This window comes from Dendropsophus ebraccatus, chromosome 3 (genome assembly GCF_027789765.1).
Source record: "Dendropsophus ebraccatus isolate aDenEbr1 chromosome 3, aDenEbr1.pat, whole genome shotgun sequence".
In the NCBI taxonomy this organism is placed as follows: Eukaryota; Metazoa; Chordata; class Amphibia; order Anura; family Hylidae; genus Dendropsophus; species Dendropsophus ebraccatus.
Genome location: NC_091456.1, coordinates 27,081,184 through 27,107,264, shown reverse-complemented (window position 1 = coordinate 27,107,264; position 26,081 = coordinate 27,081,184).

Sequence of the window (26,081 nt, the reverse complement as noted above, 5' to 3'; positions counted from 1 at the left end):
TAGCAACTGCGCATGTGCATCACACATCAATATGCATGACAAACAGGGAGGAGGACGTAGTGGTAAGGTAGGCCAAAGTGTTACACAAACACCTCACCGCTACTCCTATTTGACTCTCATTTCAAATGTATTGGGCAAGATTTTAGAAAAATCTACAGCATCGATGGCTTCAAGAAAGGCAACAAACATAATAGGGGACACACATCTACACTTCACTGTCACCACCTCGGGACCAGTCCAGTTGCTGACAGATTCCCTTTAAATTTTTCCATTTATAAGAAAAATGGAGATATTTTCACATGGTTAGCTATTGGATTAAATATATTAACATTAACATTGTATATTTTGTCACTGCTTTATAGCTAATGCAAACACAATTTCCTTGATTAAGAAAAAATGTTGCATAGTTTATTTTTATCTTTTACTTTTCACAATATTGAAGCTAAACTCACCCATCTAAGAGCAACATTTTAAAGGTCATTCCTTACTTACAATAGATACATATAAATATATAAAACAATCGGCATTTTAAGGCTATTAAAAAGAAAATTAATGCTTGCATATAAATGAGACTTTAAATTGGCATTGTTATCTATTTGTACCATAAGCATGACCTATTGGATGCATGGTGATAGAGATCGGGCAGTTTCCGGAGAGTTGTTCCTAGTATACGATATATATGAGAGGAATCGACAAAACACAATAACATAAAATAATAAATGATGTCTGAGTTCATGCAACTTTTCTGTCTGACTTATGTTGATCTTTTATTTATCTTCAACTTTTATCATCCTTTAGGCACTTAATGTTTCTTCTGCTTGAACCAAGGGCTGACGTAGATTGCCTCCAGGGTCTCTAGTGTTACATCAATTTAAGGTAACCTTTTAACATGAAAGGCAACTATGCAATCTAATGTTAAGGGAAGTTACAATAGGACGCCATGCTGTTTTGTCAGGAATAATTCCTGTATCAGACAAATGGATGTTTCCAAATACACTACTTACTAACTTTTTAACCTTGAAACTATGAACTGTGAATAAAAGACTCTTCCAGAAGGCACTTTACACTTAAAGTTTGCCTTGCAGTTTCAGCCATATAAGTACGGTTGTCAGTTTACCTTCGAGCTCCCCCCCCACCCCTTTGCATCACAGCTTCATCAAGAGCTGCTGCACCTCGTCGCTGAGGTTGTATGTGTGCTATCTGTGTGTACTACATATCTACCAGTTTCATACATGTTATTATTAGTGATGAGCAAACACGTTCCTAAATGTCCGTATGTTCGTACGAACATGACGCTAATTGTTCGTGTTAGCCGATCCCAAAACATTTCTTCGATGATTGGAATGGTTATAACGATAATTTTCGAACATATTCAAACTTGGGTACGTTTATCTTGCGATGTACTTTGCTTTGCACGTGATAATCTGTACACATGTGTGTATACTGAAATGTACGGTACGTTCGTTATTTGTTCATGAATGTTAAGCGAACCGTTCTGATTGGGATAAATTTTTATATGTTTGTGTTCAGGATCCGAACCGAACATTGGGATGCTCGAGTCGATCCGAACCCGAACTTTCGGCATTTGATTAGCGGTGGCTGCTGAAGTTGGATAAAGCCCTAAGGCTATTGGTCATTGGCTGTATCCATGTTTTCCAGGCAACCTTTAGAGCTTTATCCAAGTTCAGCAGCCCCAGCTAATCAAATACCGAACGTTCGGGTTCGGATCGACTCGAACCCGAACCCAGTTCGCTCATCTCTAGTTATTATTCGACTAGGATTGTACCTAGCTAAGGTCTGGAGCATTGTATGAGTATATTGTGCTCTGTAGCAGTGAGGCACGCCCTTAATTGCTTGGATGATGCATTTTTTATGTTTTTAAATGATTTTAATGATATAGCCACCATTATAAAGCAATTTTATATTTATCCTTGGTGTGCACTGTGAGTTATTATGTTCTAGTGTTTTATACTTATAGGGGGAGATTTATCAAAGGGTGTAAAATTAAGACTGGTGCAAACTGCCCACTGCAACCAATCACAGCTCAGCTTCCAGCTCTGGTGAAAGAAAAAAGGAGCTGTGATTGGTTTATGTGGCAAGTTTGCACCAGTCTAAATTTTACACCCTTTGATAATCTCCCCCCTAGTGTATTTATAGAGCATAGAATATGTACCCTGTTGTAATTACTTTATTGGTGGTGCCCACTTTCCTCTTAATCCATCATTAGGGGACGCCCCTCTCTGATGCAGCAGGCTTGTAGACTGAGAATCACGCCAACTGGGGCGTGATTTCGGCCACTTCTTTTGGCCCTGAGGACCGCCCTGATGCGGGGGATAACAGGAACGCTGACAAACAGCACTTTTATGGTTGGAAAGAGTACAAGCAATAGTATCCTATATTGATAAGTTATGTATTGTTTTCCAGGTGATTGGTTCCCCTTAAGTAAAAAACGTAATAAATTGTGGAATATATCATTGCCACCTGATTAAGCTTGATCCCTAATTTATGTGATGTAATATTGTGGGGCAACCATTATCACAACACCAGTGCCCATAGAGGAAGTGATCCAGTAGTATGACAACCCCAGAGCTACCAGACTAAGCCCTCTGGCCCTGGGCCAGCCATCCTCACAGACACAGTGCCAGAGAAAAACGGCTATCCCGCCGCACCTCACCAGTGTGAATAGATCACTAAGCTCACCTTTTCATGTCTTTCCAGTCAACAGAGTGAAGGAAGCTAGCTATTAACCCTTATAAAGTTCCTGGTAATGATAAAGGCCATGTACAGTAGGTGGACTGTTAGAACCAAAGCAAACGGAAAAATGAGGGGACTAATAAGTGGTGGTCGCCACTTAGCACTACTCAATGTAGGTTTGGGACCCAGCTAAATCAGATGGCTGTAAAGTGAAAAGAACCACATCAGCGTACAATATGTGGATGTGCAGCCATGTCTTTCCTTCTAAATTTTTGTGTACATGGACTGGCTAACCCTAGGCTCTTGCCATGCTGGTACATAATAATGAAAAGGCTTACATCTTGGTGCTGGAAAAGACTATGGATTTTTTTTTTATTAAAGGTATGCATTAAATCCTGATAAGCCCTGTCTAGCCATGGGCTTACTGTTATCCCTGTTTATCTGCTGACTTTCACTTTAATTCATTCATAGAGCATAGAAAGCTGTATCACTTGTATTGCTTCATACCTTGCATTGACTTTATTCTGTGAACTATGCAATAACAAGTGATGCAACTTTTTATTTTCATTGAATGGACTGTATTCGAGACTTTATTCTTGCTGAGCTCCACTATAAATCTTTAATAAGGTCCCAGTGAGCCCATTTTGTAAATGGTGGATGTAAGCATGCGGGCAATGTAGGCTTTTTGCAGAACTTTCAGTTTAGATTATATTGCAATTAATGTGTAGCTTTTCACTTTTTGGCTATGTTCCCACATAGCATTTTGGTCAGTATTTTTCAGCAAAAACAGGGAGTGAATTGAAAACACAGAAAGGCTATGTTCACACAGTGTTGAAATTCAAGCCATGGCAAATAATTCCATTTATTTTGAAACAATGACCATTGTTTTGAAATAACAGCAATTATTTGACATTAAATGACCGCCATCCACTCAATTTCAGCAGTGTGTGAACATAGCCATTCAGTGTTTTCAATCCACTCCTGGGTTTGGTTGAAAAATACTGACCGAAATATTAAGCAAAAATACAGTGTGGGGACATAGACTTGGAAAACATTCCTAAGGCCAAGACGACAAAATGTCTTTTTTTGGCCATTTGATGCATGTTGTTTTGGACAGCCGTCATTTTGCACCCAAATTACAGTCACTTTTTCAAACCAGGGGGCATTATTTTTTAAATAACATTCGTTGTTTTGAATTAACAAAAAAAATTGTGTGGTCGTTGCCTAATAGTGAACAGTAATAATTTTTTTTACGTTGTAAGGCTATGCTCACACTACGTAAAAGTACGGCCATTGTTGCAATCAGCAACAACGGCTGTACTTTGCATGTATATACACATTGCCTTTCCTTCTATGGGATTCCGGCCGGAGCTTATACACATTGTATATGCTCTGGCCGGGATCCCTTGCAGCGCCGCAAGGAACTGGCATGTCGTTTTTTTCAGTGAATAGCGGCCGTAGAAAACCATGTCAGTTCACACTATGACGCGAGCGGCTCTGGCATCAGCACGCGCCCGCATCAGATCTCTATAGCAGGAAAGATCATCTTTGCAGAGACCAGCCGTTCCATGACCCGGACGTGTCATGGAATGGCCGGTCCAATGCGCCGTGTGAACATGGCCTTATGCCACATTTCATTATCAACTACATTTAAAGCAAATGTACCATCAGGTACATTCACTTTAATTGAAGCCACGGATAGATCAGCGGCGGTGCAGGGAAGCCAGTCCCGCTGTCCAATTTTTTAACCATGGCCCGGTTTCTGTGTATGGCACCGTTCTATCCATAAGTCAGGGCTTAAGCACTGGAGGCGGTCCGGCCCGCCCTCAGTGTCGGAATCCTCCGCCCCTCTATGACCTGGCTCCGTTAGAATCAATGGAGCCGCATCATAGAGGGGCGGGGTATTCTGTCCACCGGAGGCCCGCCTCCAGTGCTTCAGCTCTGGCCCGTTACCCGCGGATAGAACAGCGCCACACACGGAAATCGGGCCATGGTTCAAAAAACGGACCGCGGGACCGGCTTCCCCTTGCCGGCGCCTATCTATCTGTGGGTCAAATTAAAGCAAATGTACCTGATGGTACATTGGCTTTAACCCCTTTGCTTTTTCCATTTTATGTTTAAAAAACTATAGCGCTTGGATTTTTTCACCTAAAGACTTATATGAGCAATTTTTTTTTGCAAAACCAATTGTACTTTGCAATGGCAGGGATTATTTTCTCATAAAATATGCTGCGAAAATCATTTGGGCTGTCAAATTAAAAAAAAAAAAACGAATTTGTTTTGATTTCGGGGAGTTTGGCATTTACGCCGTTCGCCCTATGGTATAACTGACTTGTTATGCATGTTCCTCAAGTTGTTACAATTACAATGATATGTAACATGTATAACTTATATATTATCTGATGGCCTGTAAAAAATTCAAACCATTGTTAACAAATATATGTTCCTTAAAATCGCTCCATTCCCAGGCTTATAGTGCTTTTATCCTTTGGTCTATGGGGCTGTGTGAGGTGTCATTTTTTGCGCCATGATGTGTTCTTTCTATCGGTGGCTTTATTGCGCATATACAACTTTTGATCACTTTTTATTACATTTTTTCTGGATATGATGCGACCAAAAATGCGCAATTGTGCACTTTGGATTTTTTTTTTTTTTGCGAGATCAGGAATGTGATAATTTAATAGTTCTGGCGATACCAAATATGTTTATTTATTTGTTTATTTATTAATTTATATTTATAAAATGGGAAAAGGGGGGTGATTTGGACTTTTATTAGGGGAGGGGATTTATAATAACAAAAACACTTTTTTACTTTTGACATAAACTAGAAGTCCCCCTGGAGGACTTGTATATACACAGCACTGATCTCTCATAGAGATCAATGCTGTGTATATACACAGCAAAGATTCATCAGATCGGTCATAGATTGCTTTGGCCTGCTGCACGTCATTGCGACGCTGAGGCCCGGCACTAGCAGAAGAATGGATCCGTCCCACTAGGCACCAGGGACGTGAGGTCTGAAGCCCTTCAATGCAGCTGTCAGGTTTGACAGCTGCATTGAAGTGCTTGATTAGCCGGCACGGCAACGGGACCCACGCCGGCTTATAGAGGCACTGCCCGGCTGCAGATTGCAGCCGGGAGCGGTGCCGTTCCGAGCGGGGTCCCGGCGGGACCCCGCTCTGAACACCCCCCGCGGCACCATGACGTACCAGGTAGGTCATGGGTCGCTATGGGGTTAAGGCTATGTTCTCATGCAGTTATATTTTAACTTTGTGTAAACATAGCCTTTCTGTGTTTTCAATCCACTCCTGGTTTTGATTGCAAAAATTTTTTATCACAATACTGAGCTAAAATACTGTGTGGGAACATAGCCTTAGGCTGGGTTCACACTACGTATATTTCAGTCAGTATTGTGGTCCTCATATTGCAACCAAAACCAGGAGTGGATTAAAAACACAGGCTCTGTGCGCACAATGTTGAAATTGAGTGGATGGCCGCCATATAACAGTAAATAACTGCCACTATTTCAATATAACAGCCGTTGTTTTAAAATAACAGCAAATATTTGCCATTAAATGGCGGCCATCCACTCAATTTCAGCATTGTGTGAACAGATCCTTTCTGTGTTTTTAATCCACTCCTGGTTTTGGTTGCAATATGAGGACCACAATACTGACTGAAATATACGTAGTGTGAACCCAGCCTCAGACTGTAAATACATTTTCTAATATTGGATTTAAAACTAACATCATGCTGAAATACAGTAGACCTATAATCTCATTTTTTTTCTTTACACATAAATGGTCATCCACTACAGTTAAGCTCCTATTTACCTTAATACTGCACATTAGAAGATGTGGCTCAATCTGTGTTTTCATTGAAAGTGGCCGAACACTTCTCCCATCAAGTCATTGACAAAGTGAAGATTAGAGTCCGTTTTTTACTTGGATTATTTCTGGTCTGTAGAGATAAAGAATGGTAAATCTATTGTCAGACAGGAGAGAAAATTAGGTAAAGTTTGCGATTATCCTATTCACCTGGCTGGGGCTTTCAGTAATCCATGCTTGCTTTAGAAATAGCCCCATGCAGACAAACAGAATAGATTTTCAATTTCAGAAATTTCCACAATACATCTGCTGTGTAGAAATATATCCATAGTAAAAGAGGTCATTTCAATAAATTGATCAATTTGGCAGTTTATTAAAGTTTTGCATATACTATAGGGCACGTTACCTTCTATCCTTAATGTCACTACAGAGAAAAATATCACAAAATAAGGGACAGGGAAGCCTTAGGCCTAGTTTACACAACGTAAAAATAATGGCAAAATATAGCTATATTTGGATAAATACGGCCTGAAATAAAGAATATGATAATTAATTCAGGCCGTATTCATTTAAATACGGCCCTATTTTATCCTTATTTTTTCGTTGTGCAAGCTAGGCCCTGATCTGAGAACCACTTTAAGCATATGGATTTTGGCAAGTCTCCAAAGGGTTAAACTGGTTATCCCACCATTATCTCCAAGTTATCTCCTATCCATAAGAAAGGGAAAACTAATCACAGAATAGAATAGAGGAGATCCCTGGATCAACGTATCACCTGAAATCTAATGACCAAAACTTGTAATATTATATTTTTGAAGAAAAGCATCCAGGCCTCCCTTCGACTCACCTGACGTGGCAGTGACTTCCATAGTCTCACTGCTCCTACAGTAAAGAATCCGCAGCGATGCTGATGGTGAAATCTTCTTTCCTCTAGAAGTAGATGAAGCCCCCTTGTCATGGTTACAGACCTAGAAGTAAAAAGACCACTACAAAGATCTCTATACTGTCCATTCATATTTTTGTACATTGTAATCAGATTGTCCCTAAGACCTCTTTTTTTCTAGTGTAAATAACCCCCAAGCTTGATAACCTGTCCTTGTACTGTAACCCACCCATTCCCTTAATGACCTTTGTACCTGCTCCAGTTCAGCTGTGTCCTTCTTATATACCGGTGCCCAAAACTGTACACAGTATTCCATGTGAAGTCTGATCAGTGATTTATAAAGAGGAAAAACTATGTTCTTATCTTTAGCATCTATGCCTCTTTTGATGCATCCCATTATTTTATTAGCCTTGGCAGCTGCCTGGCACTGATCACTAAAGTTGAGTTTACTGTCAACCAATACCCCCAGGTCCTTTTCCGAAGCAGTTTAACCAGCTGTTTGATACTTAAAATAACAACCGTTGTTCTCGATCTTCAATTATTTCCATTTAAGTCTATGGAAACAACAGCTGTTTGATCACACAATGCATAGAATAACGGCCGTTGTTTCCAGCGGCTGTCAATTCAATGTTCTGGGCCTTTATTGGCGTTAATTAGTTTATAACATCCGTTATTTTAAGTTGTTCAAACACAGAATTTTTTTTTTTGGGGGGGGGGGCCATACCTTTCACTGTCTTTTCAACAAAATTCAATTAACTTTTTAAAAAGAGCCACACCCAAAAGGGTGTTGAAAGTGGCCATCATTCAACATAAATTTATGTACCAACGGCCGTCATTGCTTAAAAAATGGACCATTATTTTGAGTATCAATTAATGGCTGTTGAAAATCGTTGTGTGAACATAGCTCAATGCTGAATATTGCTCTAATCTTCTATCCCACAAGGCCAGCATCTACTATTGCAAATCTAGTGAGTAGTCAATCTTTTACCCCTGTGATATGACATTCATCCATATCTTTCTTGATCTAAATAAGATGTGATGCCAAAAAGCATGAAAACATAAAATTCCACCAATTTCTTTTTTCAAATTCATTTGCTTAAAGAGTAAGACTTAATAATTAATTTTTACTAAAGATTTACTTAATTACTTATTGAGAGAATTTATCGAGACCAGCGTATCCATTCGCCGCTCTTACATAAAGGCCCACCTTCATGCCTTATGCTGGATTTACTAAGAGATGCATGCCTCTCAGTAAATCTGGTCAAGTCTAAGGCTGTCAGGCGGCAGTTGCAGAAGTCTACACTAGCTCTCAGGCATAAATCATGATAAATCAGGCATGGTAAGTGGTCAGGCCTTCTTCCTGCCTTACAAAGACCCCTAAGCTTCATCCACAAATAGATTTAAATATTATCTCTAACCTTGGATATGATTGAATTGGATTCCGCTGCGGGGAGCTCCGCTGCAGAGTTTCACCTGTTTTGCTCAGTGTGACAATACCCTTAAAGTGACTCTGTACCCACAATCTAACCCCCCCAAACCGCTTGTACCTTCGGATAGCTGCTTTTAATCCAAGATCTGTCCTGGGGTCCGTTCAGCAGGTGATGCAGTAATTGTCCAAAAAACTACTTTTAAACTGGCAGCCCCGTGCCCAATGGCCGGGGCTTAGACTGTGTATGCATTAGGCTGGCACTACCTCTCTGTCCCTCCTCCCCACCCTCCTCATCATTGGGAATGCTCCAGGCACATTGTCTGCTATTCCTCAGCTGTGTGAATACTGAACATGGACTGGATCGTTAAGGCACCTGTGCAATATTCAGACAGGAGAAAATGTTCCAGTGGCATTTCTAATGATGAAGAGGGTGGGGAGGAGGGATGAAGGGGTGGTGCAAAGTTAGGGCACAGATACTCCTGTTGGGCACGGGGCTGCAAGTTTAAAAGTTGTTTTTTAGGACAATAACTGCATCAACTGCCAAACCGACCCCACGATAGAACTTCGATTAAAAGCAGCTATCTGAAGATACAAGTGGTTCGGGGGGGTCAGATTGTGGGTACAGAGTCATTTTAAACAGCAATTCATTGTTTTCCACAATTGGGTTAGCTTTTTTACAACCTCTCCATTTTGAAACATTTTGAATTTGTACAATATCATAAATTTAAGGTTTGACACGGCTTGGCCTCATCCTTTATAAAAGGTTCAAAAAGACACTAGCGATATTTCCACTAGTATGTCAGGTATCATTAAACGGTAACAGGTAAAGCAAGTAAGAGGGTTTCTTTATATAAGATTACGGGGCCTAATTATCACTTTATCAATTTTTTTACACTTTTGCAAAAACTCACAGACCTTGCTTAAAATTTATCATTAGACTCACAGGCCTTGATGAATCTTTTTTGTGTGTTTGCACAATTGTTTTTGAGTGGTTTCTTTGGCTTAAAAATTGGCTAAAAACTGCGCCAGGGTCTAACTGTAGTGCAATTTTTTTTGTGCAAATAAAAAAAAAGCTCATGTTGAATCTGGCTAAAACTGAAAAAAAAGGTGTAGCCAGCGTGAAATGCTTAAAAATAGCGCAAACTGCTTTATAAATAAGAAGTCCGGCGTTTTCTAAAACCCAGCACCCTGCAGGGGGGGGGGGGGGGGGGGGAATTGATCACAATTGCTAACTTACCTCTCAATGTGCCTGTGGTGAGAGGCAGGACCAGCCGATCTCCAGTGTGTCCACGTCACGACCCAGCTAATGGACTGGCTGCTCAGCCAATCAGTGACTGGGGTGGGAAACAGCTCCAGTCACTGATTGACTGAGCGGCCAGTTCAGCAGCACACAACCCAGGGAAAGATTACTTCCAGAGGGTGCCCCTTAGCATTTGCCACTGCTGACTGCAGGCAAGAGGGGAGGTAACTTTGTAATTGTGATTATTTCCCCCCTCCCCGGGGTTTTAGAAACACCATACTTCTCCTTTAATTTTACACTCGGCACAAAAACACAAAATATGCCAGAATAATGGCACAAAAAGTATGATATATTAAATACATGAAACTTTGGTATGTTATAATTCCTATAGGATATACAATCCATCATTGACATATACAATACACGGATTTTAGTTCATTCTATTTTTGCTAATGTGAACTTGGGATTATAATTGCTGTTCACCATGTATCTTCTTGCTGATCTCCTATACTCCCCTAATAGAGAGCTATGTCCTGCAAGTGTTGATCTTTTCTTCTTTCATCTCCTGTTAGCATCCATGAGATGCTCAACGTCTCCAAGTGCTCAAACATTCTCTCAAGACTCACCTTTTAGACTTTGCACATTATCAAGAGTCCCCTATCACCTCATCCATGTGCACAATATTATAATTTGTTTTTCTATTTCCATTATGGCCAAGGTATTACTTTCATAAGTGCTTTCTCTTACTAAACCATTAAAACAGTTTGTAAGGGAAGCAAGCCTCAAATTTCGACTGTTTAATTTTCGTTAACGTTAGGCTACATGCAGATCAGGAAAAAAGTTATTTTACTAACCGAATTGAATTTTATTGAATAAAATATTCTTATAACTTCACACAGCTCCCATAGTCTCTAAATCATATTGCATATTATATTACAATTTCAGCTTTTCTCCCTGAATACATGACAACTCTGATGCTTGAGAAACATATTTATTTCTTCCATCTTTTTATGGCCTTTGTGGCTCTGAGGAGCTTTTTCCTATATTATATTTGTTCTCTCCTTTGATTAAATAAGATCCCTCACCTTACTTTTTCACACAAACCAAAGTATCAGCTTTTATAGACATTTTATATATTACAGTACTTAAAAAATAATTAACTCCTTCATGTCAGCCATATGGCTATATACATTCCAACTGCCCATGCCCTGTGCAGTTGGAAGGAATATATACTATGGAGGGGATTTTAATGTATGGGCAGTGCTCAATGTCTGCTTCAGTGTGAGCAGTGCTGCACTTTCCCATCTGCTGGTTCTCTCTACAAGTGCCAGCAGCCAGTACTCAATGACAGACACCAGTGATCACACTGTCTGCCATGAACCCCTTCAATGTTGTGATCTATAGCAATCATGGTTTTTAAATGTGTCATTGACAGGAGCTGAGGTTTTAAATCTTGGTCCCTGACAGACAGAGGTCTTTTACTTAACTCTGCACTGTCCAATAGGCAATCTCCTCCTAGAGTCTGCCTCAGGCAGACTCTATTGGTTAATCAATGGTACACAATAACATAACATTGACAAGTAAAAGCAATTACTGCTTAGAAATGTCCCCTGGGGGTACTTAAATGGTGTTAAAAATGTATATGTATATACATATTTTTTTAAAGTATTACAAAGCTTCTCCTCAATAAAAGTTACAATCACCCTGTAAATCACATTAGTAAAGGATAGATATGTCGACAGTGTGAAGAGAACTTTAATGTATGGGCAGTGCTCAATGCTTCAGTGTGAACAGTGCCACACTTTTCTGTCTGCTGGTTCTATCCACAAGTGCCAGCAGGCCATACTCAAGGAAAGACACCAGCAAACACACTGATATCTGCCATTAACCTCTTAAATGCTGCAATCTATAGCAATTGTGTAGTGTGCTGAATTCTCCAAACTACTCAAAAATAATGATATTGTTTGAACACCGTGAGCAGTGTAAACCAAAAGCAGAAAAAAAAAAAACATTTTGTATCAGGGAAAATAATGATAAAAATCTAAAATTCTTATCTACATCAACATTGTACCAATGAAAGGTATAGATTAGGGTGCAAAAAAATGAGCTCCCAAACAGTCCTGTAGGTTTAAAATAAAAGAGTTATAACTCTTGGAAAGCTAACAGGAGAGCACTACTTCAGTGTAACCTGGACATACAAGCAGCAATAGAAACATTCCAGGTGAAACCAACATACAATATTATGTCTGAAATAGTGTATAAGGAGCAGTACAGCGAAAACCCCATGTGTCACTTCTTTTAGCTAGGCGAAAAATTGTTCACTTTCTGTATAGTCCAAAAAAGGAAAAGTTTCGAGGCACCAAAGCCTCTTCCTTATGTTTACAGGACATGAGTCATGAGCTTAAAAGAGAAAGACCTCAGCACCTCAAAAAAACATTAATTTTTTAACAATAAAATGAAAGAGTTTAACAGAGTTTGTGATATTGGCACCAGGGAGATGACAATTTTATTCCTAGCACTGTGGATCCAAGTGTCTAAAGGAACCACAATGGTTTTCCATTAGTTTTCCAATTGCTTTGGAGTAGTATCGCATTTAAAAGAAAGGGCAGCTTTACTGCCATCTTTTTACATGCCTTTGGGGATAAATAGCAGTCTGCCTACCTGAGCACAACAATAAAAGTTGGGTATAAATGATTTATCTATTTCAATATCTGTTTCAAACATTCACCCTATGGGCGCTTTTTGGTATTTCTCTTGCCTGGTCTCTGATTCTCCATGTCAGACTAATAACACCTGTTCCTTTACAAAGTGATATAATCAGATACACAGCACCTTTTATCTTTGAGAGACTGGAAAAATCATTCTCCACTCTTGCTTCATATCTGAGGAATCCACAGCTTTTTGTGTGTCCATATTCTCGTAACGTAATGCCGTGGATCAAAAACACAGTGTGGCTTTCAAGAAGTAATAACTACTAGAAATAATAGAGGGAAAATTAACCAGAACAAAACTTAAGTATATTTTTTAATGTTTGGCAATAATTTCTGAATTTCTCCTAAAAACAAGGCAAAATTTCTATGGCACCAAAGAAATGAAATCTCTGTGAGCCACGCGTACAAGCATTGGTCAACTATAGTGTTAAGTCAGGTTTGGGGATTGATTGAAGTCATAATGAATGCTGAAATGTACTAACAATATTAATACATTATACTAGAATATGATTAGCAACAGGATCAATTCTATAGCAGGATAATGATCCCAAACACATTGCCGAAAAAATCAAGATAAACGTACCCACTATGTACCTACTACTTGTGTTGTTCATTTGAATCATGACAGCTGTCCCTAGGGTAAGGTACACCGTCTACCCCTGCTTGGGGAACCAACAGGTTTGTCACCCTAAAAAGGGCAGACCCTGCCCCACCCCACCCCTACACTCACCCTGTCCAGCTGCTTTCTACGCGTTTCATCCAATTGGAATCATCAGGGGAGAAAAAAGACGCTGGGTGTAAATTTTCACACACGAGAAAAATTGACTGACCTAAAAAGAAGAACGCTCTACAGCAGTGGCTGCACGTGGATACATGAGCGGAATGGCGCCTGGAGCTAGCAGCATATGCCTGTCCACATCCTATGCTCAACGAAGGAGATTTGAACGTACCGCTACATACTCCCGCCTACCTATTCCGCCCACATCCATATCATGCATTCCATTCTACATGAAGCCGGAGAGAGGGCGTACTCACACAAAAGGTGTGCGTTCTGTTGCTAGGCAACATACTGTGACACTAGCTAGAACAGAGAGTTCTAGGCAGATCAGCATGCTGAGAAGGATAATACTAACAGTCATTACATACACTTATCTGGTGTCACAATATAACCACCCCAACCACAATGTACACTATATACAATTAACACAGAAAGACGAATGCAGAACTGGCTGGCTAACAAGGCGCTTATGAGAACCACAGAAAACAAGCAAAACTAAGCTGCTCATTTAACCCCCTCGGCGTCACAGTCTTCATTCGAAAGATCCATTCAGATTCTTTCTGTAGGACGCCTGTCCCAATTGCCTCCTCGCTCAGGGGTCTGATTAATTCTAGACCCACAAACTTAAGACATGACACCTCTCCATTGTGTACGGTTTTAATATGGCATGATATGGGTTTATCTGCCCCATTAGAGACATCCCTCACATGCTCTCCAATACGTCGTTTAAACTCCCTGTTGGTCTTGCCAATATACTCCAATCCACAAATATATGTGGCTTTGTAAATGATCCCTTTTGATCTACAATTAATATAATCTCATATCTGTGTCCAATGATGTAACTGGTAACATGTTTAGTGATGTCCATAAATTTACATGCTATACAGCCCCTACATCTGTAATTTCCAACTGTTTTTCTAACCAACCAGATATCTGTTGCCCTGGGTGGGATAAAGTGACTCCTCACCCATCTGTCTCGTAAATTAAGACTTCTCCTATACGTGATCTGGGGCTTTTATGAGATCTTATCCCTAATATTAGGGTTTGGTTGGAGAATACTCCAATGTTTCTCAAGTATATGACATACTAGGGCAGTTAATAGAATCCCATGGCTTTAAATACCATTTCTGTGCTGATGTTATTCAAATCTACTGCTCTGGTCCAGACATCTTCTCTCGGCCAGGATTCCAGAGACTCTATTAGCTATAACTTCCTTTTTTTCCCCCTGCTTTCATAAACTTAACATGGACAAAACAGAATTAATAGTATTTCCCCATCTCCCCCCCCCTTTCACCCCCCTCTCTTACCACCTCTTGCTGCGAACACCTTAAAAACATTTCCTGAATCTGCAATTCTCAAATGGTCCTATCATATCCGACTTGGAAAACTAAAACATCCTTCTGGCTTTTAACTCAGTCTGCCCCTTTTTTGAAATGATAAACTTGATCAACATCTTTAAGCTTTCAAAATAATCAAAATGATCAACATCTTTAACCTTTTTCCCTCTTCTACAAACAATAAAAGCCTAGGTAATTCAATATTCTATGCATTTAACATGGTCATTCTACTCAACTATTATACAGTACTTATTCAGAGCTTTACTAATTAACTTCCTATTTTTTTTATTATTATCAGAACAGAGTTTATAGACATTCTTCAAAAGCAGACTAAATAGGGGACTAGAGTTCGCAATCCAAACGAAAAAGTCCATGTGAGGCACTCCGTCCCATAAAATCATATACCTTTATTAAATGCACACCAGTATAAAATCCACATAAATAGTGTATAAAGCAACGCGTTTCGACGCAACCTTCTTTATCACAGCATAACAGGTTATGCTGTGATAAAGACGGTTGTGTCGAAACGCGTTGCTTTATACACTATTTATGTGGATTTTATACTGGTGTGCAGTTAATAAAGGTATATGATTTTATGGGACGGAGTGCCTCACATGGACTTTTTCGTTTGGATTGCTGATGCTGACCTAGCAAGCTCCTAGGTGTAGAGTGCACCTCCCTGGATACCTTTGGAACACGGCTAGAACAGGTTTGCACATGTATGATCTCGCAGCACATAATTTTTGGTCGATGCGGTGAACTTTGCATTTTGTTAGGGGACTAGAGTTACCTGATATCAACGATTACTGTTTGACAACCCAGATCTCTGCTCCTTGGGTATACATAGAAAGCTGCTTGGACCTTGGGCCAAACTCTCTTCTAAAGGGGCTATTTATTATTAGAAAAGCCTAGATACTTTCTTACAAAAACAGCACCACACCGGTCCCCCAAACTAAGGATATTAGGGGTTATTATTGGAAGAATTTGCCATGTTTTTCTAAGCCTTAAAATCTCATTTAATGTCCATGTTATTTGCATGCTTTTTTTTATTAAACTTTAAATCCTTCCACGCTAAATACCACACGTTTGTTTCTCATCAAAGGAATACCTATTGATATAGAGATGTGTCATATTTTAACACATCTTGAAATGCAAAGCATGAGATTATATAGGCTCCTATTGGGGGGGGGGGAGTATACATGTGATGGATGCCCCTTGAGCCAACAGTCATCCATAGAGTTCCATGTTTAAAAAAACATTGTAAGGTTAACATGTTTTTTACTGGAGGACTGGGGCTAACAAGTTTTAGGCTATGTTGTTTTTATGAATACATCAGCCATTTTTTTCAATTTACACCACAGCCGTTCTTTTCATAATGCAATGATTTGCATAAATGTCAATGCAAACTACAGCCATTGTTTCATACAATGTATTGAACAGCAGCTGTTGTTCGCTATGGCTGTCAAAATAATGATCATGTCAATTATTTCCGACCGTTGTCCATAGACTTCAATGCAATTTTCAGTTAAAACAATGGCCATTTTTTATACTTTGTGTGAACATAGCCTTAATAAGAATGTATACATGTTTTGTTGAATAGTGAAAAAATTTATTTATTAATGTATTTAGTATTCTAAGAAATAAGAGCGCCTAATGAAATTTAAGCAAAGTTAACTCATCTTAGAAATCCTTATTCTAAACTTAGACATCTCAGACTGGAAACAGAAAGGCCTTATCCAGATTCTGCAGCTGTGCAAAAAACTCTCAGTTGATACAGTTCAATTCCCTTCATCACAGCTTCCTAATATCCTGCAAAGAATTTTATAATTATTTCCATATACTGTATGACAAATCCTTCACTCCTCTAACTTATTATCAATTGAAGCCAACTTAACGGTTCTTGAGGCTACATCCAGGCCTCTTTCTATGTCAAACGGTTTATTGAACTTACGTGACCTCACAGGAAGCAATAAAGATTTCTCAAAATGCATTGGTTTGCTATGTAACTCAAAAAGGAGATATTCCATGAAACTTATGTAATGTTCCTCTTTCACTGTTCTACCCACTACTACATAATAATGAAAACAATGATGAGATGAAATGCATTACAAAGAATCCTTAATATTTCCTGGCAATGCCCAAAACTGCTTTCTTTGTGTCCAACATTTTCTCCATAATACATAATATCACCAGGAACCCAGTTATGATTTCCTAACATTGGCATTATTAGACATTAGACATGGAAATAAAAAAGCTCTTATTCCTAAATGTAGATAACATTACATAAACATTGGCAAAATTCAGCAATTTTTTAGGAAATGATCAATTGTCCAATGTGGGGACTTTGACTTTTCCCCATGACTTTTCCCCTTTTATTCATAAAGGAGTAGTCCGTCAATTAGAATAAATAAATAAATAAATAAATAAATAAATGAGTTCCAAAGTTATACACATGTCTTACCATCAATCTTAGCGGGATGGGAAAATATTGGGGAAATGTCACAGTCTTGTTAAAAAGATGGCTGCAAATAAATAACATGATCTTAGCGGCCGTCTATTTAAAGGGGTACTCCGGCCTGGGGTATTTTTAAGCTATGGCAGGTGAGGGGGGTGATTATGGACGGCGGAGGTCACTTATCTCGCCGGTCCAGCGTGGGGTCTCCGATTGCGCCACCCGGTACACACATCCTGCAGCCTCTTCCTGGTGTGACCACCCCTCCCCGGCCATAGTTTGAAAATACCCCCTGGCTGGAGTACCCCTTTAACGAGAAGGCAGCATTCCTCTGATATGTTCCTAAAGTGGGAACAAACAGTATGTAGCTGCCCGGTTATCTTCCTTCCTGGTCTTCTTCCCAGTGAAAACATATAAAATTAGCTTGTCTAACAGATATGTAAAGTGTATGGCTAGCTTTACTCCTTTTTATTCTGGGGATATGGGGGGACAACCGTAACATATGTTTTGATATAAAGTTATGTTACACCCTCTACACATATAGAAAGCATGCTACGTAATTGTCAGTCATGTTAAAAATTCTAAATATTTATTATAATACTTGATAATAATGCACATAGAACTGAGCCTAAAACAATTCACTATAATTACAGTGTCCCATTGGGATCCCCATGGGGTCTGTAGAGCTTGGTCTAATACAGTTGAGGGAAACAAGATTTAGTCCGTCAACAACAAGCCTCTTTAGTGAGAGGCCATGCCGAGACCACTTTCTGTCGAGAGGTGAGAAAGTCAGCCTCTGTATGTGAGAAGCAAATGATTTTTTTCAGTGGAGAATAGCTGCTGACAGCTCAGGACTATGAGAGCTCCTGCTCAGAATCTGCTAAGATTTCCCTCCAAGGCATTCTCCTACCTAGCCCTGTTCTATAAGTGGGTGGAGAGTAGAAATGAGTATTCACCATTACATGCCAATAATGAGTTGTGCATCAGTGATTTGTTATACCACATTTGAGCTCTACCAGAATTCAGTTACTGCACTTTCCAGAAAGAAAACCAGACACTAGAGATATGAAGGGGTAGAGTAAAGTGGACCAGCTCTGAGTACTTTAGGAATACCAACATTTAAGGTTGAATCCTCCAGTGAAGAGACTGACCGTTTGTTCATATTAAAATCTTGAATCTTGTTTTTTCCAATAAAGGGAATGAGTTGTTGAAGTGTATAAATATGTTTGGCCTTAACCAGTACATGGAGAGTGCCTGGTAAAATAACATTGCCATAATCACTAGTGCTGCCTCTCTTTAACTCTGCCCACCTAGGAGAGAACAGGAGGACTAGTGAAAGACCTCAAGATATTGCAACCACTAAGAACTGCACCATGACCATTGAGGACTACTAGCTTAACCAACTCAGTATTTCCTACTCATCCTCCAGCCTTTGCACACTTTATCCCCTGGCTTCAACAAAAGATGCTGAGGTTACTTTCATTATAACAACAGGGCAAAATGGTATTCCCTACATGAAAAGTTGTTCCCTATCTACAGAATAACATAACACGGCAATCACTGAGCTCAGGGAGATAAGTGGAAAAAAAAAATCAATGAAGTACTCACTCAAGAGTCTCCGTTGCTAGATTGCTCCTTATAAATTTAAATATGCAAAAAATGGGTCATTGGAGAATCGGTTGCGAGTCTCAAAACACAGGAATAGCCAGTTATCCCTCCAGGGAAGAAAAACCTGTTGCCAAGAGGTGCCTCGCAGTGGGGAGAACACCAAGCCACCCTGATACGTAGCCCCTTAAGTCCCACTCAGTTGCAAGTATTGAGACAAAATAGTCAGTGTGGCCCCTTTTCTGTGAAATTCTAACTCAGTTGTGAGTATTGCAACATGACAAGGGTTTATCAAAGCCAGGCACCCATCCACAGACAGCTGTTTCAGGGTATTGCCTCTCGTCAGTGTGGAGCAGGATTCTGGCTAACGAGGGCAATGAAAAGTAGACAAACACAACAATCACTGAGCTCAGGGAGATCAGTGAAAAAAAATCTATAATGAAGTACTCACTCCTGAGTCTCCATTGATACATTGCGGGATGGATGGGAATCTCAATAATTGGACCCACACTGATCAGTTATCCAATATTCTGTAGATGGAATAAAACCTTTGATGTTGGACAAAATTCTACATACAAAGTTTTCTAGATAACTACTCACAAAGCACCATCCCTACATTGAAGTACACCATTCATCTATGACTTAGCCCCAGAGGCTCATTATATCAGAACACCAAAAGACTACACCATGCTGTGTAACATTATATTTTATAAATTTTTTTGCTCACTTTCTCGTTTTTATTACCTTACATTATTTCTGTGTTTAACCCTTAGAGGACCGGGCCAATTTAAATTTTTGCTTTTTCGTTTTTTCCTCCTTGTGCTTAAAAGGCCATAGCACTTGCATTTTTTCACCTAGAAACCCACATGTGCCCTTATCTTTTGTGTCACTAATTGTACTTTCCAAAGACAGGCTGAATTTTTTCATAAAGTACACTGCGAAAGTAGAAAAAAATTCAATGTGTGGTGAAAATGAAAAACAAACAAACATTTATTTTATTTGGAGGGTATTTTTTTTTTTTTACGCCATTCGCCCTGTTGTAAAACTGACATGTTATATATGTTCCTCAAGTCGTTACAATTACAATGATATGTAACATGTATAACTTTTATATTATGTGATGGCTTGTAAAAAATTCAAACCATTGTTAACAAAAATATGTTCCTTAAAATCGCTCCATTCCCATGCTTATAGCGCTTTTATCCTTTGGTTTATAGGGCTGTGTGAGGTGTCATTTTTTGATGCGATCAAAAATGCGCAGTTTTGCACTTTGTGATTTTTTTGCGCTTACGTCGTTTACCGTATGAGTTTGGGAATATGATTAATTAATAGTTCGGGCGATTACGCACTTACAAAACATGTTTATTTATTTATTTTTATTTATAGCATGGGAAAAGGTGGGTGATTCACACTTTTATTAGGGGAGGGGGCTTTTTACTAATAATAACACTTTTTTTTTTTACTTTTACACTTATACTAGAATCCCCCCCTGGGGGACTTCTAGTATAAGTTCACTGATCTCTCATTGAGTTCTATGCTGCATAGATATTGAGCATACTGTAGATCGATGAGATAGGCACTCAATTGCTTCCGGCTGCTGCAGCCGGAAGCAACCCAATGCCGAGCCGGGATCAGCGTCATTACGGCGCAGACCCTAGTCGGGACAAGACACAGGAATCGCTCCTCTGGGACACCGCCCCGAGGGGCGATCTCCGCCACTAGACACCAGGTAACGGCTGCATCAGGTAATCGGATGCAGATGTCATCTTTGACAGCTGCATCTGATTATCTAATTAGCGGGCATGGCGATCGGACCGCTACATGCAGAACCCGGGGCCGCGACGGTTCAGAGTGCGGCCACCGCGGTCCTGCTCTTGTCACCTGTGGGCGGCCCTGGACGTACGGATACTTCCAGGATTGCCTAAGGGTTAAAGCGACTCTGTACCCACAATCTGACCCCCCCCCCCCCCAAAACCACTTGTACCTTCGGATAGCTGCTTTTAATCCAGGATCTGTCCTGGGGTCCGTTTGGCAGGTGATGCAGTTATTGTCTTAAAAAACAACTTTAAGGGTCTGTCCACACGTACAGACTCGCAGCATAAATCTTGTTGCGAGTCTGGCAGGTCCTGGCAGTTCTCTGTCACTACATGTTACTGATTGGCTGGGCGGGAGAGCAGTACGCCGGGGCCCGTACAGCAAGGAGAGGTAATGAATACACACAGCAGAGCGGAAGCCGAAGGGGTTGAGTGGGTGGCAGAATTACATACTCGCAGCGGTCTTTTAGACAGCTGCGAGTATGTAGTGACAGGGAACTGTCAAGACCTGCCAGACTCGCAGCGAGATTTATGTGTGTGTGTGTGGACAGACCCTGAAACTGGCAGCCCCATGCCCAACGGCCGGGGCTTTGATTGTGTATGCATTAGGCTGGCACAACCTCTCTGTCCCTCCTCCCCGCCCTCCTCATCATTAAGAATGCTCCAGGCAGATTGTCTCCTATTCATCACCTGTGTCAGCACGGCACATTAGCTGGATCATTAAGGCCCCTGTGCAATGTTCAGACAGGAGAAAATGTTCCAGTGGCATTCCCAATGATGAAGAGGGTGGGGAGAAGTGACGGAGAAGTGGTGCAAAGTTAGGGCACAGATACTCTAAGCCACGGCCGTTGGCCACGGGGCTGCAAGTTTAAACATTTTTTTTAGGACAATAACTGTATCACCTGGTGAACGGACCCCAGGACAGATCTTGGATTAAAAGCAGCTATCCGAAGGTACAAGTGGTTTGGGGGGGTCAGATTGTGGGTAAAGAGTCGCTTTAAGTGTGTAACTTGTAAAAAAAATATAATAGAAAAATGTATTGTCGAATGAAAACAGGAAAAGTCTCTGACAATTTTTTCCTTAATAAAGAGAAGAGAATATTTTTCTCTAACTCAGGTTAGTAGCTTCAATTTACATATTCCCTGGTGAGATTTTCAACTGTGCTAAGAGGGTGATCACTCTTTATAGCCTTTGTTAAGGTTTCTGTAAATCATCCCCTCATCTGCTCACCAAGCCGACTGAGTCTATCTGACCTTAGCGAGGCTTCCTCACTGTGCTATTGTTACTGTAATATATTTTTCATTTGGTCTTTGAACATCAAGCATTTATTATTAAATGTCCAACAACTCACTTGGGAACGAATGCTAAATATCTTTATGTCATTAGACGCCTTGTTCTTTGTACATTTCTAATTAACTCTTTTTTTGTCATTTGATCATATCAACTTTAATGAAAAGAAACTTGCTCCCGGCTTTACAGATGGTATAGAAATGAAAAACGCAAGGACATAACTAGTGAGATCAAAGGTAATAAGTTGTGTCTTCATCCCTTTCAGCCAAGCACAGCTGGGCTGCTATTGTACATTTACAAGACCTCATATGCCAAAATACATCAATATCATAATATAACACTATTTGTATGTCATCCAATTGTTGATGAATTGCCTGTATTACTTGAGCCTGTTGCTTAGTCCTTTTCAGCCATACGCTGCATGACTTCTCTTGTGCCCCAGAAAACATTTATGTTCTGTGCTGTATTATTTCTGATATACCTTTTTCTACTTGCATTTTAAAGGAATGGTCACATAATAATGCACAATCTGTTCTTTTTTTTTTTTAGAATCTATTATCAAATTCGTCCCTGGAAACCTCTAATGATTTATTATGGTCTCTTCCCAAAGATCACATCACTGTTGTATTGCAAATAGCTCCTTACTAGGCATAAGCAAGAATGTTTGCATGTTTTGTTTTAAAATTATATTCTCACCTGTCCGCGCTCCCCTGGTGTCCTCTCCCGTGCTTCACTGCCTCCAGTCAGCTCAGCCAGAGACAGGACAGCTCCGCAGACAGTGATTGGCTGAGCGGGCTGTCATTCTCCAGACATGAGTGACAGCCTGTTTAGCTAATCCCTGGCTGTGGTCCTGTCCCATCTCAGTCATTAACTGATTGGCTTAGAGGGCTTTCACTCTCATCTCTGGAATGACAGGCTGCTCAGCCAATATGTGACTGACTTAGACAGGACTCTTCTCTGGAGAGTGACAGCCCACTCAGCCAGTCACCTGCTGCAGGGCTGTCCCGTCTCTTTCAGTAATTGGCTGAGCGAGCTGGCAGCATGGGGGCGCGAAAGAGGAACCCAGGGGAGTGCAGACAGATAAGTTGCGCACCAAAACTGCTTAATAAAAGCTAAATAATTGTTTAGTTTCTTAACCCCTTCATGCCAAAGGTCATTGATGCATGGATGTCCAGGTCAAATACAAGCAATGTTCCTCCTCGCCTTCTAAAAACCATAATGCTTTTATTTTTCCACCTACGGGGCTGGTTGGTTCGTCATTTTTTGTGTCATGATCTTTAATTTTTAAAGGTATCATATTAATGTAAAGGAAACATTTTGATTGCTTTTAAATTTTTTTCTGATATATAATTAAAAAAAAAAAAACAGCAATCCTTTTGGGTTGTTTTCTCTTTTCATTTACGCTGTTCACCATGTGGGAACAATATTGTTATATTTTAATAGATCAGACAATTCCACACGTTATGATATATATATATATATATATATATATATATATATATATATATATATATATATATTGTTTTATGTTTTTATTTGTATAATGGAAAAAAGGTGATTTAAATGTTTACAGGGGCTTTATTTTATAAGGGTTTTTCAAAAATATATTTTAAAACATAGAGTCTGCACAGATCGCTGATCCGACAAGCAGGTGTTTTACCTCCCCTCTTTCTGTGTAAGTTATTGAGCCATGCTGTGGGGGTCCAGATCAGTTAGGTGCTTATCCTGTCACTGATTTAAATGCCCTGATCGCTATGCATCGCAGCATTTAACAGTGTGCGGTACGCAGCCTGCATACATTAAAAGCTATTCACTGCAGGAACATATATATGTTTTTACTGCACGGGGTATGTGCAATAGGAATGTTTATATACAGATTGCTGGTGTGAAGGGGTTAAGTACTATTCGTTAAGGTTCGGTTAGCAAGTTTGCAAATTTAACGCCAAGAATTCACAAACCGAATTTTTCATAATTTCGCTTATCTCTAGTCTTTAAACTACTTCTACTTTACAGCAAGCACATCACCCGTACTGTAGGCTAATGGGTTAATTGTACTGTATACACTAGAATACACTAGCTTGAGCTTTTTATGAAAGCACCGTTTAATTTTTTTTTTTTTTTTAATATAAGAGTCCCAGGAAAAATAACCCTTGACTGTCATCTTAGTTTTCCAGAAGGGAATAAGTAACAGCTGGCTAATTAAGAACACAAAATTGTTGTCAGGCTTTCAAAAGCCACTTATAAAATAAATTATACATTGAGAAAACCCCAGGCAAATTTTCATAATCATGTTAAATGACCCTAGTAGCTCCATTTTACTGCCAGGGACATGAATTCTTTCATCCTGGTCCCTCAACTGTGGGTTTCAAGGGTGCTCTGTACACAATGAATCCTTAAACACACAGAGCACAACTAAACACAACTAAATGGAGGTATGTTACTGGGCTGTGCAAGTGAAAACCACAAGATTATTCTTCCTTTTCTGTCATTCTTCAATGCTATTGGCTACTGGCTGCACTTAAATGGTTTGTATGGGATTAGAAAAACCTGGCTGCTTTCTTTACAGAATCACATCTGCCCACAGATTATATAGTATCTGTTACTACTTGATCCTTTCACAATAATTTTTTTACTTTAGCTAATGGGGTCCTACGAGCTGAAGTCCCTATCTCTGCCCCCTGCCGCTCTTAGAAGCTTGTAACAGTGACAGGGGAGAAAGGGGAAGGGTAAAGCTTGAGGCCGCATGCCCAAGCCGGCCATACCTCCCTCCCTTCCCCGCCGGCCTCCATAGCCAGGACACCAGAAGACTAAGGCTTCCGGGGTCTGTGGCTACCATCGGGACTCTGCAATCACATCGCAGAGCCCCAATGGTTACCAGACAGAGATTTTTTCTTTATAAAGGGATACTTCTCTGTCTGAAGTCCTATAGATGCTGCTGATCAACACCACAGAGAAGCTTCTATATAATTAAATTTTTTTAAGTAGTATACCTATCTGGGACACTTTTCCACAGGATATGCCATGAGAGTCTCCTAGATGCAGGTCCCACCTTTGGAACACAAACCTATCTTCAGATTGAAGGCTTTTTTGGTCCCCTTCAGCCTATGTCTGGCCACTAGAGGTGGACAAAAAGCTGAAAACAGGCAAGTTATGCAATTTGCATATATCTGTGTATTGCGTAATCGCAAGGCCACAAGGCAACACAAGGACACAAGGCGGCACTTCTGCGTCTAGGGTGATGCTCGCAGTAAGAAAAAAATCCAACAGTATTGTAAAAGTTCATTCTCGGCACTCATCTTCATGCTTTATAAATTTTATTTTAGAAAAAAATCATCAGAAAAATATGTATACGGGCATTTCGGCGTCAAGCCAGTTGAGGAAGGCTTGACGCCGAAACGTCCTGTTGCCGTTGTACATATTTTTCTGATGATTTTTTCTACAATAAAATTTATGAAGCATGATGGTTAGTGCTGAGAATGAACTTTTATAAAGATGTAATTAAAAACACAAATCCCCTGTCGTTACTGGTTGTCACTTGGTGTTCTCAGTTGTACGACCATCTCAAATCGTGATCACCTACGAGATACCGAGTGGGAGATTTATCAAACATGGTGTAAAGTGAATCTGGCTCAGTTGCCCCTAGCAACCAATCAGATTCTACTTTTCATTCCTCACAGACTCTTTGGAAAATGAAAGGTGGAATCTGAGCCAGTTTCCCTTTGCACCATGTTGGATAAATTTTCCCCGTAGACTTAAAGTGTCACTGTCGTTATAAGTTTCAAAATATAAATTAACAGTAGATGTGAAATCAAGTTTGCAATATACATTCATTTTTGTTGTTGTTATCATGCTGTAAAACAAAGCTGAACTCACCAGAAATCCAGGTCCACTCTCCGGAAGGCAGATTTTTAGTCTTCTGCTGGTTGTTGGCTCAATGTGTCCATCAATCACATGACTGCCTTCTCTCTTTGAGCACTCAGATGGCCTGGGATACACAAGACTTCCTGTCTCTGACTCTGAG